The sequence below is a fragment of the Symphalangus syndactylus genome, chromosome 2, assembly GCF_028878055.3.
Source record: "Symphalangus syndactylus isolate Jambi chromosome 2, NHGRI_mSymSyn1-v2.1_pri, whole genome shotgun sequence".
In the NCBI taxonomy this organism is placed as follows: domain Eukaryota; kingdom Metazoa; phylum Chordata; class Mammalia; order Primates; family Hylobatidae; genus Symphalangus; species Symphalangus syndactylus.
Window position 1 is genome coordinate 130,864,921 of NC_072424.2, and position 16,210 is coordinate 130,881,130.

General features: G+C 41.2%; 1 protein-coding gene across 1 annotated transcript in view; it reads right to left on the bottom strand.

The window, feature by feature from the left end:
* Window positions 1-13,489, bottom strand: part of RGS17 (regulator of G protein signaling 17) — a 121,165-nt gene extending 107,676 nt beyond the window's left edge. Inside the window, exon 1 of the mRNA XM_055267700.2 lies at window positions 13,324-13,489. The gene's annotated coding sequence lies outside the window, so the exon portion shown is untranslated. The remainder of the gene's footprint in view (window positions 1-13,323) is intronic.
* Window positions 13,490-16,210: the final 2,721 nt, after the last annotated feature.

The following is a 16,210-nucleotide window of genomic DNA, read 5'->3' on the forward strand; positions in this document are numbered from 1 at the left end:
ATACTACCATCCTATTATCACATCAGTACTGAGCTCTTTCCCATTCATAAAACATTCATTCCTTCAACATATCAATCACTGGCACTGCTTGGTGTACTAGCTTACATTCTAGTTTCTGGAATGAGGGAGACTAATAATAAATACAATAATTTAACAGAGCAGTAAATACTGTTAAATAAAATGGATTATTGTAAGAGAGTGAGAGATATGAGGAGGGATGAAGAAGGGACCACATTAGGAAGACAGTTCTTAGAGTCTCTTTGAAGTGGTGACATTTGAATGGAAACTTGAATGATGAGAAAGACTGGAGGACAGCTTGTTAGGCAGAGGGAGTGGCAGGTGCCAAGGAAAGGAGGTTGCAGGGCACTTGGTGCTCTCTCCTCACGTTCATAGAACTATCCTTGCATCTCCTCTCTGGGATGTCTTCTTCCCTAATGCTCTCTTATGCTGATTTTTCACACCCAGGAGTATTCAGATGCCCATCTGGTCTATGCCCACAAGAAATATTACTGCCTTATTGGCTTTTACCAACCTCTTCTTAATATTGCACACTTGACCTTCAAGGCCTTAAAGAAACAGCAATTTAAAGCAAACCTGCATCTTCAGCAGAACCACTGTTCATCACATTGTCTAACATGTCACTGTCTCTTATCTAAGAATGCATGGGATATACTCTTCATAGAATTTAGTGCCAGGAAACAAAAATTCTTCTGAAGATCTGTTTTCCTTCCTTAACCAGTGAATTATAGGTAATCTTTCCTGTTATCCTTTTATTTTGGCTGCCAGGAACCACATAACTAAAAGGTAGTGCTCCTATTACAATAACGATCTTACCCAGGTTTTGTGGTACATTCACTATTTCCTCCATTTATTTCTCTTGGTGGTTTCTTATCTTTATTTTGTTTTATTTTTACTGCCTTGTGTGAAAGTGCTTTTATTTAAGCTGCCCCAAACTTTTTGGAAATAGATGATGTATAAATCATTAATCACAAGTGCTTTCTAAACAATCACAAGTAACTTCCTCATTGCAAAATCTGATGTGTCACCCTGGTCTTGATCTTACTCACCCTTTCTGCCACACGATATAACTCAGCTGATCTTTTTTCTTAAACTTTTTCTGATCTTTGGTGTAGGATTATTATACATATGAATAAAACTGGTAAAAAATATCTCCACATCCTCGGTTTTATGGCATATTACAGTGTCTTCATTCTCTTTATAACACATTTTTATTCTATCTTATGTATGAATGTGTACATATATGAATATATGCATGTATACATGTATGCATGTGTATATATTTAGTTTCCTTCTTTTTCCACATGTCCATTCATGCAGATATGCTCCAGGATTCTATTCTAAACTCACCTGCTCTCTGCTCTCTTTCCTTTGACACTTTTCTACTATTGTTACCCAGATGTAAAAGATTTTCAAGTTTTATTTCTAGCTCTAGTCATTCTCCTGGGTTTGCAGTCCAAATTCTCTGGTACCATCTGGACCTCAGAGTTAGAATGAGGCCTTGTAGTTCATTCACCCTCCCAGTCATTGAATTTCCTCCATGACATCTCTGCCAAGTATTTGTCTACCCTACCTTTTTTCAGTGACATTAAACTTGCTACCTTTCAAGGCAGCTTACCTAACCAGCTGGCTATGACTCTTAAAAGTTATTTCAAGCCAGGTGCTGTGGTTCATACCTGTAATCCCACGCTTTGGGAGGCTGAAGCGGGTGGATCGCCTGAGGTCGGAGTTTGAGACAAGCCTGACCAACGTGGTAAAACCCTGTCTCTACTAAAAATACAAAAAAAATTAGCTGGGTGTGGTGGTGGGCACCTGTAATCTCAGCTACTTTGGAGGCTGGGGCAGGAGAATTGCTTGAACCTGGGAGGTGGAGGTTGCAGTGAGCCGAGATCATGCCATTGCACTCCAGCCTGGGCGACAAGAGCAAGACTCCATCTCAAAAAAAATAAATAAATAAAACGGTTATTTCCAATAGGATGGCAACATCTTTATGATACATGTCCACTGATTCTAATGCTATTCCTAAGGTAACAATAAGAGCTAAGACACATTGAATATGAAATGTGTTCCAGGGGCACTGCACATATTATCTCTCTACAACTCTGCAAGATGGTTTTATTATTTTCATCATATCATTGGGACAATTTAGAATGTATAATCTTTTCCCACGGCTTTTCTCCAAATGGTGAAACACACATATCTTCCAGGGAAACTACTGTCTTCCAGGCTAAGAAAGTACAAATTCCTCCAACCAGGTCTCACACAAATTATTTTATTTTGTAAGTGAATTTCACCACCTATATTCTTGACCTCTAACCATGGTGTCAAAAATAAGTTCAAAATAACATTGCAATTGTGACTTGGATATGCAGAATAGAACACAACGATTGCCAACTTCATTCTGGACGCTATATGGCTCTACCGACATAGCCTAAGATCATACTTGTTACTTCCTACTTAATCAACTAATATCCCTGAGGCTTTCTAATCAATGGCGTGCTAAATATCTGCGAGAATTCTGATGGCTATGTCAAACTATTTCCCACACTGAACTCAATTTATTTCCTCACTAACCTCTTCATCAGTTTGACTTGTCCATGTCTTATGACATCTTTATTTCCCAGACTCATAGGCTAAAATGCTCCCTGACAGCTTTATAGCTCCTCTTACATCTTTTTGTTCACCAAGTCTTGAAGGCTCTGACTCAAACATTTTCTCACATCATCATCTTCCCATGGATCCTGCACTTTGCTGTTTCTCAGTTTAGGCCTCTTCTCTCACCTGGACAGCTGAAATTGTGGTGTTCCTACTTCTCTTGACCGCCGCCCTGCATGGACTGATGAAGCACCTGTCCCATAGCACAGCTCCCACCCGGTAATCCTCTGCTTAGAGAGCTTCAGCAGCACTCTGCCTAGCAAGGAAAATTCCACCTTTTTACTCTGATATTAACAGCTGCCAGTATATGTCTTCTTTTTTAGCCTTATCATCTAGTGATTTCCTGCAAGTACTGTATGCTTTTGAAATATTGTGCACAAAATGGTTTTAATTTTCCTGATTCTGCATCTGTCTTTATTTACATTGTCTTTGAGCCTGGACATCTTCCTTTGTCTGTCAAAATTCTATCTTTCAATAATCCGAGAAAACATCACAACCTCTATGACACTTTTGCCAGATCCTGGTCTAGCCATTTAAAATTAATCTCACGCTGCTGAGTTCTCATAGCATTTTAGTTCTCTCCTAGAATATAATAATAACAGAAATTTACATATAGGTCTTATCTCTTTATTCTTTAGGCTCCCTCAGACTTGGCCATTTCTTTTTTTAATTTTGCTATTCTTTGGTACAGAGTAAGGATTGAATTACACATTAATTAAGAAAAAGGAGGCAGGCAACAGAAGAGGTAAAACTGATGAGTAGCAGAACTGAAGAAAACTTGGAAATCTAATGCAAACACTTGGAAACTCAGACCCACACAGGCTGTATTTACCAATGCACCGAAAGACTTTTCTCTCTTTCCTTTGTTGCTGCCTCTCTCTAACATAACATTTTAGACTGTATCCTCTGAACTCTACTTTCAGGAACATAACCTCTTTCTTTTTCCCTAAAATCTAACCAGACTAGAACTCTCTTGAGGATAACAGTCAGAGGCCAGAACACCAAGTGCCAAAGTTGATTTTGGTTGCAATCAGCCACCTCACTGAGTAACTACATTCAGTGATCCTACTAAGCCATAAACCCACATTCTCTTAAAAATAATCTCAGTGGCAACGAGCAGACAAGCTTTTCCAAGCTCACTTGTTACTCCCCCAAAGCCTTAATATTTTAGATATTAAGTCATTGCAATGTCCTGTTGCTCAATTAAAAAAAAAAGCCTATCATACACATTTATTCATTGCTGGTGTTTTGAAACAAGACATAAAGATCTTTACATCACAAAGATGAAATTGATTTTATATAAGATGTACTTAAAATAGTTGCATTTAGAAAGAAAACTTGGGAATAGATTCTTTATCAATGTGATTGAATTTCAGTATCACCTATGAGAATTTTAAACTATTTAACATAACCTATGTTAGTTCAAGAAAAGTGCTTCACATTTTTTCCTTCCTGGAATTAACATTTATTTAATGGAATTCTACCTTATGAAACCCCACTTGCATTACTCAGATGTTCAGTCAATGAAATTACTGAATTAATGGGAAAAAATTACCTCCTTAAGATTAGGTCACATGAATTCACAAAACTGGAAGTGGTTACATAATATAGCAGAGTTACATAATAACGTATTGAATGATATTATACTTTAAGATATAATGAGTTTTTAACTAATAGTCTTGTTTTCTGAGCCCAGCCTTCCTGCTTTTTACTTGACTCTCCTTCTCATCTCATTTGTGCCTCCCCCTCTATTCTCAAGTATATATCCTTTCTTCCTGAATATTTGGCTATGATTACGTAGGCATCATGTCAGTTGTTTCCCATAAATAAAAGGGGAAACACACATAAATGCATATACTGACACAAAATCATCTTTTCAAAATATTACATTTTGGAGACAATTCCAGTGTGGGAAGGATTTCTCTATTGCTTGGTTTTGAGTATTTAAAATGATAAATAAATGTAACTTTCAACTAAATCCATCATTTATATAAACATAGGTGGGTCATTAGACATTGAATTTACTAAAAGTAATTTAGTTTAAAATGTTTCTTCATCAGTGAAAATTGAAGTTACTGGACTTGAGTAGATGAAGAAAACATGGACTCCAATAGCTTCAGTCAAAATTGCCAATATTATTTACTGATAAACTAGCATAGAAATTACAATCAGGGCAGTTTATTCCTGACTACCAGAAGAAAATAAGACAGTAGGGTTTTTTGTTTGTTTGTTTTTTCCTGGCAGATACGACATTTGAGCTCTGGATACGTTTTACATTTCAGGCAACAAAATTATGTAAATATCCTAAAATTACATAAAATATGAGTAAACACCTATTTTTCTATGAACTATTAGATGTATGAAAAGCAAAGATACTCCTTTCTCCTCAATTTATCTATTTAGAAATACCAATAACAATAATCATAAGATAGAGTGGGGAAAATCAAATGTCAAGCCTCACCCAAATAGTAGGTAGGGGAAATGTTAGTATTCCAATTCACAATGAAGCCTTTTACTCCAATGTACATTGGAGTAAATTGGAGTATTAAATACTCCAATTCAAAATACAGCATTCAGTTAATCATAATAGTTTGTAAATTACATAGGTTATTGTATTGCTTTATAGCATGTCTATACCTTAGTGCCCTAATAAAAGATACTAGTTTTCCTTTGCTTTTATCTAGTGAATTTTGATCGTACTAAATTCATAGGTCACAGGTAAATTACTGTATGGTAGTGCTGAGTAGAAATAAATTGAGAAAGAAATAGGTTCAAATCTTACATTAGCATACATTTTTATTTATTAAGAGCCCGGTCAAAGATTTAATGACAAGAATGTTAAATGTAGTGGCTGACAGGAGTGCTGAGCTTACCTTCAAGTTAATTCATTCCTAATGTCAAGGTCTTTCATTTCCATACTTAGATATATTAACTATATATTCATCACATATTTCTAGAAAACGTTTGAAGTCTTCACTCTGATCTTATAAATCATATAAAATCTTTCCAGATCAGAGCAAATCTAACTGCTAGATTTAGAAATTGCCCTAGTGATTTTAACAAGTTGATATTGAAGACGGTTTTCTTTCTCAAAATTAAATGTACTTATTTTTCATCCAAACTGAGGATTCTGGGTTTTTGGTCAAGGTACTATATTATAAACAGATTGTAATCAAAGATGGAACTGCAGCAGTATCAGGAAAAAATTCTAAAATGTTGCTAGTGCATGGGAAATGTGGACGCTGAAGAAGGGCAGGGATCTCACTCTCCTTCCCCCTTTGTTCATCCCCTACACCAGCGTTTTAGAATATCTTACATTACAATGATTATGCAGGGTAGCCTAAAAGTGAGAGGGGAAAAGGCATAGTACAGATGTATGTACACATTTTCTTTATTTCAATGAGAAGGAATTGGGTGTTGAGGTCGGTTCACAAAGAGGGTTAAGCCTCCAGTCTGTTGTTGTTTTGATATTATGGTGGAGATTGTTAAATCATCCACCAACAGAGCCACTTCCTGCTTTTCTTCCCCTTGTCTCTGAGTCTCTGCTTAGCAGCTTGCTTGAACATTAGTGGTAGAGGCTCCTAAATTTTGAGATCAATTGGTCTATTGCTAAACCCTAAGGAAATCATTGCCTATTACTCCCATGTTGTATTTAGCTATGACTTTAAAGTTCAGAATGACCAGTACTCACCAGAAAAAAGAAAAATAAGTTGAAGAAGCTTATATGTGAACTCCTTGTGGAAAGGGGCCACGTTTAATTAATCTTTGTATCCAAAAATATCACAGAGCCTAGCACATAGTAGGTGCTCACATATGTTTATAAGCAGGTTGGTGAAACAAACTAGTCAGGAAAGGATAACACAGGAAATACATGGATAACAACCTAAACATTAATAACGACCAATTAGTTAAGACAAATACTGGCAAGAAATTAAAACCCCCTAAAGCACTTATTGTTTACATGATGTTTCTTGTATCTATTTTGATTTATTAAGTCTAGTACAATACCTAACACTTTCATACTGAGTACCAATATATGAAGGATTTTATAGACATAATTTCTTTTAATTCTTTAACGGTTTTTAATTGTCTTCAGTTTTACAGATAATGATACTAAGGCTCAAAGAAGTGAAGGCTAAATCCCTGGTTATTTGAATCTAAAACCTGGGCTCTTTCCACCAAATTACATTCTCTGCTTTTAAAGTCTCCTTCTTTTTAGGGTAATTTTCCATAAGCTTTTTTACCTCATATGAATTAAATCATATGGATTGCTGTGTTTCAAATAGCAAACTTTCAAATATTTGTTGAGTTTGATTAATTAAATCCTGAAAAAATAGGAGAGTTAAGGGTAATAGGACGCGGACATAGGGTCGTCTACCAAGAGCCAAAATTGACTCATAAAATCTATAGATAACATGACTTATCACAAATACACCAAAAAAAAAACAGGCTCCCACCTTTCATAGAGACTGGAAAATAGAGAAAGTGACAACTTTCACAAGAGATTTCACTGGATTTAACTCACTATACTATTGGGAAGATTCAAGATAATTTTTAAAATGAAATAAACACTCACCTGCTCATTCCATTTATGTCATAATTTCCCCCAGGTTGTGTCTGTTTTACTGTAATGCCATGGCTTTTGAATTATAACCTGTGTATTTCAAGAGCCAATCAGCAGTACTGTACTGTGAAAAGCCTGTGACCCAAGATAAGGAAGTAAATATTTGCTTTGTGAACCACAATCATTGACTACAATAGAATTATATTTACTGACACAGGGAATTTTAAAAAATCTCACATACAAAGCTTAATAAATTCAGCGATTTTAGATATTTATTACTCATGCTAGAATATTAAGTATAAAATACTTCTATAATTTCATGAAAAAGCCTGCACATCTAATAAATAGTAGAGTAAAAATTCAAATCCATTTCTATTTAAAATAGATTTTATTTTCCACCATAGGTCATTGCTTATCCTATAGGGACCTCCCATCATTATAAATTCTGAATTACTCAGGTTTTCTGTATTTGATAAACTGGTACCACTGATGATTATAAAATTTTACACTTTTTCAGCTGGGCTCAGCGGCTCACACCTGTAATCCTAGCACTTTGGGAGGCTGAGGTGGGTGGATTGCTTGAGCCCAGGAGTTCAAGACAAACAAAACCCCGACTCTACAAATAATACAAAAATTAGCTGGGCGTCATGGTACACACCTGTAGTCCCAGCTTCTGAGGTGGGAAGATCACCTGAGCCCAGGGAGGCTGAGGCTACAGTGAGCCATGACTGGGCCACTGCACTCCAGCGTGGGTGACAGAGTGAGACCCTGTCTCAAAAAACAAAACAAAAACATTTATACTTTCTAGATTTAGTTTAATATCTAAGGAATTTATAGATTTTCCAAGCTAGATAATTAAACTTTTGAAACCAAATTTGTCAAAAGTTATAGAACTTAAAAAGCCAAAAACAGAAGCTTACAAGACCACTGAATCATGTGAAACATCGCAGATACAGAGCTCATTAAAGTAACACATTAAATTCTTACTTTTAACATGTTTAAATTTCACCTAGAGCTTACAAGTTGAAGTAAGATATGATTCTAACCTGACATGGTTTTATAATTAAGCTTAATTGATTCATTTTGATGAGAAATCACAATGAATGCCCCTAGGATCTCCATGTACTCCCATCTTTCCTTTCAACCCCTTTATCTCAGAAAAACTCAGAAGTTCTTCTATAACATTGGCAACTGGCAGAAACAACCCATGACTATCTGGGAACTCTTCAGACACAAGCTTCTCATAGTAAGGTGTTTGTGAGCAAACTGTTTACTGATTCTGGACTTCTAAAAGGAACTGTAAAGGTTGGAAAACTCAGGGGTGTAGCAGTATATGATGAACCCCTATACCCTGGCTGATTCAGCCTTTCTGGTTTAGCCACAGTGATCTTTGTAGTCTTTGCCACATGGAGCCTTTGTCACTGAGCATTTCCTTTCCTTGTTTGCTTCTGCCTTTTAAAAAATTAATATTAGCACTCAAACAAATAAGAAAAATGTACCAGAACAGCAGTGGAAACACAGGCTAAAGACCTGAATGAGCCATCCTCAAAGACAAAAACTGCTTATCAGTATGTCAAAAAGTAATCAGTCTTATTGGTAGCCAAAGAAATAAAACTTTGAAAAATATTATTTTCACCTATCAGGTTAGCAAAGATTTTTTAAAGAATGGCATTATGTTGGCAAGAACTAGCTGTTCTAAGCAACGTGCCCAAAGGAGCCACTGCAATAGAGATACGCATACAAAATTTAGGCATAAGGATCAAAATCCAAAGATAAAAGAATGGCTAAATAAAGACATCCATAAGGTGAACTATTTTGCAGTCACTAAATCACATTAAAAATATCAATTTTAATTTCTTGAGAAACAGCAACAAAGGAATGTTAATTTTTTTTAGAAGTATGAAGTTCTAAAAGAGCCATCCCAACCTTTTTGGCACCAGGGACCAGTTTCATGGAAGACAATTTTTCCACGGATGGCAGTGGGGGTGGGGGAATAGTTTTGGAATGAAACTGTTCCATGTCAGCTAATCAGGCATTAGATTCTCATAAGGAGTGCACAGCCTCAATTCCTTGCATGCGCAGTTCACAATAGGGGTCACGCTCCTATGAGAAACTAATGCCAGCTGCTGATCAGACAGGAGGAGGAGCTCAGGAGTTAATGCTCACTTACCAGCCACGCATCTCCTGCTGTGCTGCTGGCTTCCTCACAAGTCATGGGCTGGTACCCGTCTGCAGCCCAGGGGTTGGGGACCCCTGTTCTGGAATATGATTCAAATTCTTAAAACAATGGTGCATTTATACAAAGGAAATAAACTTGCGGTAAACTATGCTGTGTTTCCAATAGCAGTTCTTTAGGTATTGTGATAATTACAAGCACTCAGTACATGCCAAGCACTATGTTCAGTACTTTATATACATTGCATTGTATTTATGCTTACATCCTGCCTTCATCCCTCTTTTATGTCTGAGGAAACTGAGGCTCAGGACAGATTAGTAACTTGGCTACAGCAATAAAGTTTTTAAAGGGAGGAGCCACAATACAAGCTAAGGCCAGCTTGACCCAAAATTCATGCTCTTCACATCCATATCTGCCTATAGGTAATTTTGTATTGTAGGGGATCTAAGATAAGCAAATATTGCTTTTATAATTGGGAAACAAATCAGTAATATAAATGTTGTATTAAACACATATATATTCTCAAAACGACAATTCTGAAAACTGCTTCCTCCAAAGATGTAGGACCATAAACATGAGTTTTAGGAGCCCAACTAGTGTACTTGGTAAACAGTGTAAGTGCTGATTTTAAAAATGCAATTCTTATCTTGGAAGACTTTTGCGAGCCATGTCGACCCTGCAAAATTTATTAATTTAGGAAAAATTATTTTATACCTGCCTTTGCCACATACTGTGCCAGGTGCTGGCACAATAGCAGGAATGATCGTCTAAATGAATTTCTTTGGAAGTTAGGAAACTGTCTTTTTTTCAGAGATAAGTGTGGGTAGGGAGAGAAGGAAGGTGGCAGCATCCATCAATCTCACATTGAAAGTCTTGGCTACCTATTGGCTACCTACAGCAAAGGATTATTTTAAGGTTTTCCATAAAAATGTATTTGTCTGAGGACCCATGACACTCCCTTGGAAATGTCATATAATTTTACGCCTCCACAATGCATTCACACTTTAACTATACCAATCAGGTGAAATAAAATGCTTTTAACATCACATAGTATTATTCTCATCCTCTGGGTACATAGTGGTCCTTCGATTTGCCCTCTTTGGTAGTGTAGTATTTTCAGTGTTAAGTAAGCAGAGTTGGAGAGTGTCAGAAACAGGATTCTCAGCAGAAATGTGGTTGAATGGACTCCCAGCCCCCTTAGCATCGTACCTCATCAACCATGCCTACCTTCCTTTTCCAGGAAAGCCCATGTATTTTAGCAAACGGACTTCTGACACAAAGGCCATTATCTCTACAGCTTTAGATTAAAAGGTAAATTCTTTCTTAGACTTTACTCTGTAAGTCAACCAGAATTTTAATCAATTCAGATTTAAAATTTTCACTTTTACTTGGCTGTTACAATAAGATCAAACGGGTAAGAATATATATTTCTCCTTTTCTTCAAAGACCGTGGCCCTCGTGGTAGGAAATGTTAAGGAAGGTTTATTATTATTATTATTATTAATTATTATGCAAAAGTATAAAATGATCATAGGAATGATAAGGAATTTAGACCTTAAACATGATGAATTCAAATAAATAAATACCTCAGAGGAAGAGCCCTACAACCGAACAGATAGCTATTTGAGAAGCAAATGCTGTTTGCCTTAGAATGAACAGGATAGTAAATTAACTCTCCTTGTTAATTCCCTTCCGTGGGGATTAAACGCCAAGGAGTAGTTGCGGAACTATAGCAAAAAGGATCGAAATCAATCAGCATAACAGACACCTTATGTTATTTGTTCTGTAAATTAGACAGTTTTCTTAATCGTTCAGACTAACTTCAGGAGGAAGGATGAGTGCCCGTGGCTCTGAGATCACGTGTCATTGCCATGGAGATTTATCTTATTTAATAAATAATACCACCCAATCTTTTTGTAATAACAAACACTTCTTTTCTCGTTACCTAAAACTAAATAAACTACTCTCCTATGGTGGCTCTAAGTGTGGGTTTCAAAAGATTATAAAAACTAGTGAATAAATCCAGTCTCCCATGAGTGTGCTAATTACTGTTTTAGTTCATGTTAACAGAAGAAATGGCTTAACAATAGTAACAACTGGAGGAGGTCAAACTTCTCATTCATTTGTATTAAATCACCCTTTCATTAGATAGGAGTGCTATAATGTATATTTCTTGGATAATACTCTCACTACAGAAGACTTTGGAAACAAGTACAATGTATTTTAAATGTTTCACGGTTTGCAAATTATTTCGTACACGCAGCGTCTGGCAGTTGTGAATCGAGGAGGAAAGCATTATTTTCCACTACACTAATAAAAATCAATTCTCACGTCTTCAATTAAATGATTTTCAGAAGGGTTCATCACCCAGAAAACCAGTATGTATGAACGCCGGAAATGCAGATGGTACCCAGCCTCAGAACTGCTTATTCTAGATGGGAACCAAACTAAGATTTCTCTTTATTATTTGTGAAAGCCATCCCACGCTGGAGAGAATCTCGCCGTAAAACAATTTAAGAAAAGAAAGAAAGAACTCTGAAGCGTGTGAAGTTCTCCAGACAAATCTTACAGTGACTCTTTTGAAAGAAGCATTTATGGAAAGGTCAGGGGAGGTCAGGAGAGTTATGCCAGGAGCCACGGTCAATCGTCCCCGGGCGACAGGGGTTCTCCCACGTGAGCCGACGTCCCGGGTTCCGGGCGAGGCGAAGGGCTCAGGGCGCAGGGCGGGTCCCGTAAGCAGGGCGGGAGCGCGGGCATCTCTGTGGCCAGGAGACCCCGGCTCGCTCTCCCGGAGCCCAGGGACTCCCAAGGCTGGCGCGGGCTGCCCGCGACAAGGTGCCAGCAGTCTCCGGTTCGCGAGGAGCAGCTCCCACCCGCGGCTTCCGAGTCCACCTCTGTCCCTCCGCCATCCTCTAGTCCTCCGGCATTTATTCAGGGAGACAGGGAGGCAGAGAGAAGAGGAGAAAGCGGCCGTGTCTGCACCCAGCCTCTGCCGCAGCACTCGATGAGGGACAGCAGGGAGGCTGGCGGGGAGGCAGAGATTAAACTATGATTCCATCGATCACGGAAAGACCATCATCACCTACAGCAAAGGAGGCTCCGATGCGCCCACCCGGGCAGCGACTCGCGGTTGGTGGGCGTTCCTCGTCCTCGCCCCCTCGGTGGCTGTGGAATCCACCCCGCGCCGCACACGCCAGGACTCCCTTTCCTTTGACTAAGGGGAGGGGAAGGAACAAAAGAGACCCCCCACCCCCTATACACACACACACACACACACACACCCACACACACACACACCCCTCCAGTATTTTACTGCAGGTCAAAGGATTCATTTTCGCAACCTCTTCTGCGAACACCTTCCCCACCTGAGCAGTGCATTTTCCCAAAGGTAAAGAGAGATAAGGGAGGAAACACAGCACCCGAGGTGATCAGTCGATTGGACACTGTTGATGGCACATTCTCCTTGTTCCCAGCCAACCACACAAAACCCGCAGCACCTCGCGCCCCCGCGGGGTCTCCCGCGCCCCCGGCCCGGCCCTCCCGGCAGCCCCCAGCAGGCGCCCCGCTTTCCGCGGGAACTCTGGGACCCGGCCGAGCGTTCCCCGGCGGGCAGGACACTCTCCCGGTTCCCCGCAGCAGCTGAGGGCGGCGAGCGGACCGCGTCCAAGCAGCGACGCGGGATTCAACTTCCCGGACCCGCGGCGCGGCCCCAGCTCCCGCTCAGGGCGCCGCGGCCACAGCTGAGACTCCAGCGCCGCGCAGCCGCCCCCGCCGGGGCATGGGCGGTCGCGCTCTCCGCCCCCTCCTTCCTTCACCTCCCCCCTACCTTGAAAAAATCCATCCATTGGTGCAAAGCAGACATTTTGATGTCATTTACTTAGCACCGCTCGTTTTGGAGGCAGCGTCTTACCCGGTCGCCTGGAGGTGTGAGCAGCGCGCCGATGGGTCCGGGGGAGCGGGGCTGGGCGGCTCGGTCCTCTAGCGGAGCCGGTTTGCTGCCATCCGCCCAACTTCAGCACCCAGCGGGCGAGGAGAGAGGGAGAGCCGCGAGGATGCAGAGGAGGGGGAGGGGGAGGAGGGAGCGGTGGGCGGGGAGGGAGCGAGAGTCGCTCGGCAGCGCGCATGCGCCTCGCGGGCCGGCGCAGCCCCTCGCCCAGCGCGGCCAGAGGGGCAGCTTCCCGGCCCCGGCGCGCGGCCGCGAGAGTCCCGGCCCTGCTCCCTCCCCGGGCGGCCCCCGGCCCCGCCCGACCTCGCGCGCTCGCCTGGGCGCGGCGCCCACCGTGCGGAGGGGCTCAGCCGGGACTCTCGGCTTCGGCGACGCCCGTCCGGAGCTACGCGGGAGCCCCGGAGTCCCGGGAGCTTCCCTGGGTGACGGCGGCTCTCCGCCCGGGCCCCTGCAACTCCAGTTGCCCGCAGCCCGCGCGCTGCTGTCCTTAGCTGCGCGAGAGCCTCGCACCCAGGAGCCGGCCTGCCAGGCACAGCAGCCTGCTTGCCCCGGGTCCCGGAGGAAGCATTCCCTGCGTGGGGGTTCAAGGAAGTGTGAAGTTAAGCAAGTTTTGCTTCCCGAAGGACTTCATGAAGCGTCCTTTACTTTATTGACTTCCTCACCGAGAAAGAGGACCTTTTCTCCTAAGAATCAGTGCAGGTGCTCTCTGGCCTAGCCCATGCCAGCTGCCTCAGGCGCCCGGACCACTCTCTGGAGCAGAGTTTTAAGTGAGAAAAGCCGATGACAAGGCAAGAGTGGTGAATTATTAACGGAGTTGCTGATGTTTGGGGCCTAGAGCATCCTTAGGGGACAGCTTTGTAGTTACCAGGTCTGATAATCGTTCTGTGCCCAAGTGGAGCCCAGCTTGGTAGGGAAGGAGCTTGGGATACTTAATGCAACCTGAGCGCTAGATTGCATCTCCAATGATTAGACTGAAGTGTTTGTGCGGAGGAAGTGGAGAAGCAGTGTCTTGCTCTTCAGATACCACATCTGTGGGAAGAGGAGGGAGTTCCTGCAGGAGTGAATGGGCTTTTTTTCTTACACCTAATTAAAACAGATTACTTGTAAATCTGCGTGAGTTCCCCTTGCTTGTGTGTTCATGTAAGCAAGCGTTGTGTTATTTGAGCCTACTGAACTCTCCTGTGCCTCCACCCTCTTACACTCACCGGTACTTGAGTTAAATATGTCTCAGGGCCTCCCATGGCTTTGAGTACTAGTGCTTTTCAAAGTGTCTTCATTTTTGTTGGATTTCACAAAAGTATTTGTCTTTGTCTTCCAGGCTGCTATAACAAAATACCGTAGACTGGATGGCTTATAAACAACAGAAACTGATTTCTCACAGTTCTGGAGACTGGGAAGTCCAAGATCAAGATTTAGGCAGATTCCTTATTTGGTGAGGGCCCAATTCCGAGCTCATGAACTGCTGACTCCTTGCTGTGTCTTCACGTGGTGGAAGTGAGCAAAGGAGCTCTCTGGGGTCTCTTTTATAAGGACACTAGTCCTATTCATGAGGGCTCCACCCTCATGACCTAACCACTTTCCAAAGGTTCCACCTCTTTATATCATCACCTTGAGGGTTAGAATGTGAACATATGAATTTTGGAGAGACAAACACAGCTAGTCCACTGCAGTATTGATCCGTGGTGGATAAAGATGAAAGTTCTTCCCCAAAAATGATTTGAGCAGCGTTGAATCCTATATAACTTTCAGATTTATATCTTTAGTCCTGTCCTGGCCTCACACAGAACTCTTATGTCCTCCATTACCTTTACATCTCCACTTGAGGAATAATTGTCATAGCTGGTATTTATTGAACAATTACTACATGCTAGGTACAGATCTAAATTCTCCTCATATTTCGTATTCGTTGTTCACAACAACCCTACAAGGTAGATACTATTATTATCATGGTTAACAGGCATCTCAGAAGCAGAACTCCAGATATCCACCCCCTCCAAACCTGTTTCTCCTCAAATTGTTCTACTCCGTTGTTCATTCCAAAAATTTAGAAGTTATCCTTGTTTTGTTGCTTTCTTTCATCCCCACACTCAATTAGTCATGTTTTCTTCACCTCCAAAATATATTTCCAAGTCATCTACTTTGCTCCCTCTCTATTGTCATGACCTTAGTTCAAGCTATTGTCATCTCTCACCTGGGCAACCACAAAAGCCTCCTATTCTGTCTGCTCATTTCTATCCTCCACAACCCTGAACAACACTCTCCTAAGAGCTGAACGATCTTTTAAAAACAATCAGAGGCCGGGCGCGGTGGCTCATGCCTATAATCCCAGTACTTTGGGAGGCCAAGGCGGGTGGGTCACGAGGTCAGGAGATTGAGACCATCCTGGCTGACACAGTGAAACCCCGTCTCTACTAATACAAAAAATTAGGCGGGCATGGTGGCGGGCGCCTGTAGTCCCAGCTACTTGGGAGGCTGAGGCAGGAGAATAGTGTGAACCCGGGAGGCGGAGTTTGCAGTGAGCTGAGATCGTGTCATTGCACTCCAGCCTGGGCGACTGAGGAAGACTCTGTCTCAAAAAAAAAAAAAAATTAATTAATTAATTAATTAATTAAATAAAAATAAAAAATAAAAACAATCGGGTTGTGTCATACCCTTTCTTAACATGCTCAAGTGAGTTTTTTTTTTCATTGCACTTCAAATACAATTCGTAATTCTTACCACAGCCTAGAAGGTTCTATATACTATTGTCCCTAACTAGTTATCTTATACCACGCTTCTGTAGATCATAGCTAGTGTGTTTTAGCCATGTAGACCTGCTTATTTAGGTTTCTTGAAGAAATCTAACTTGTAG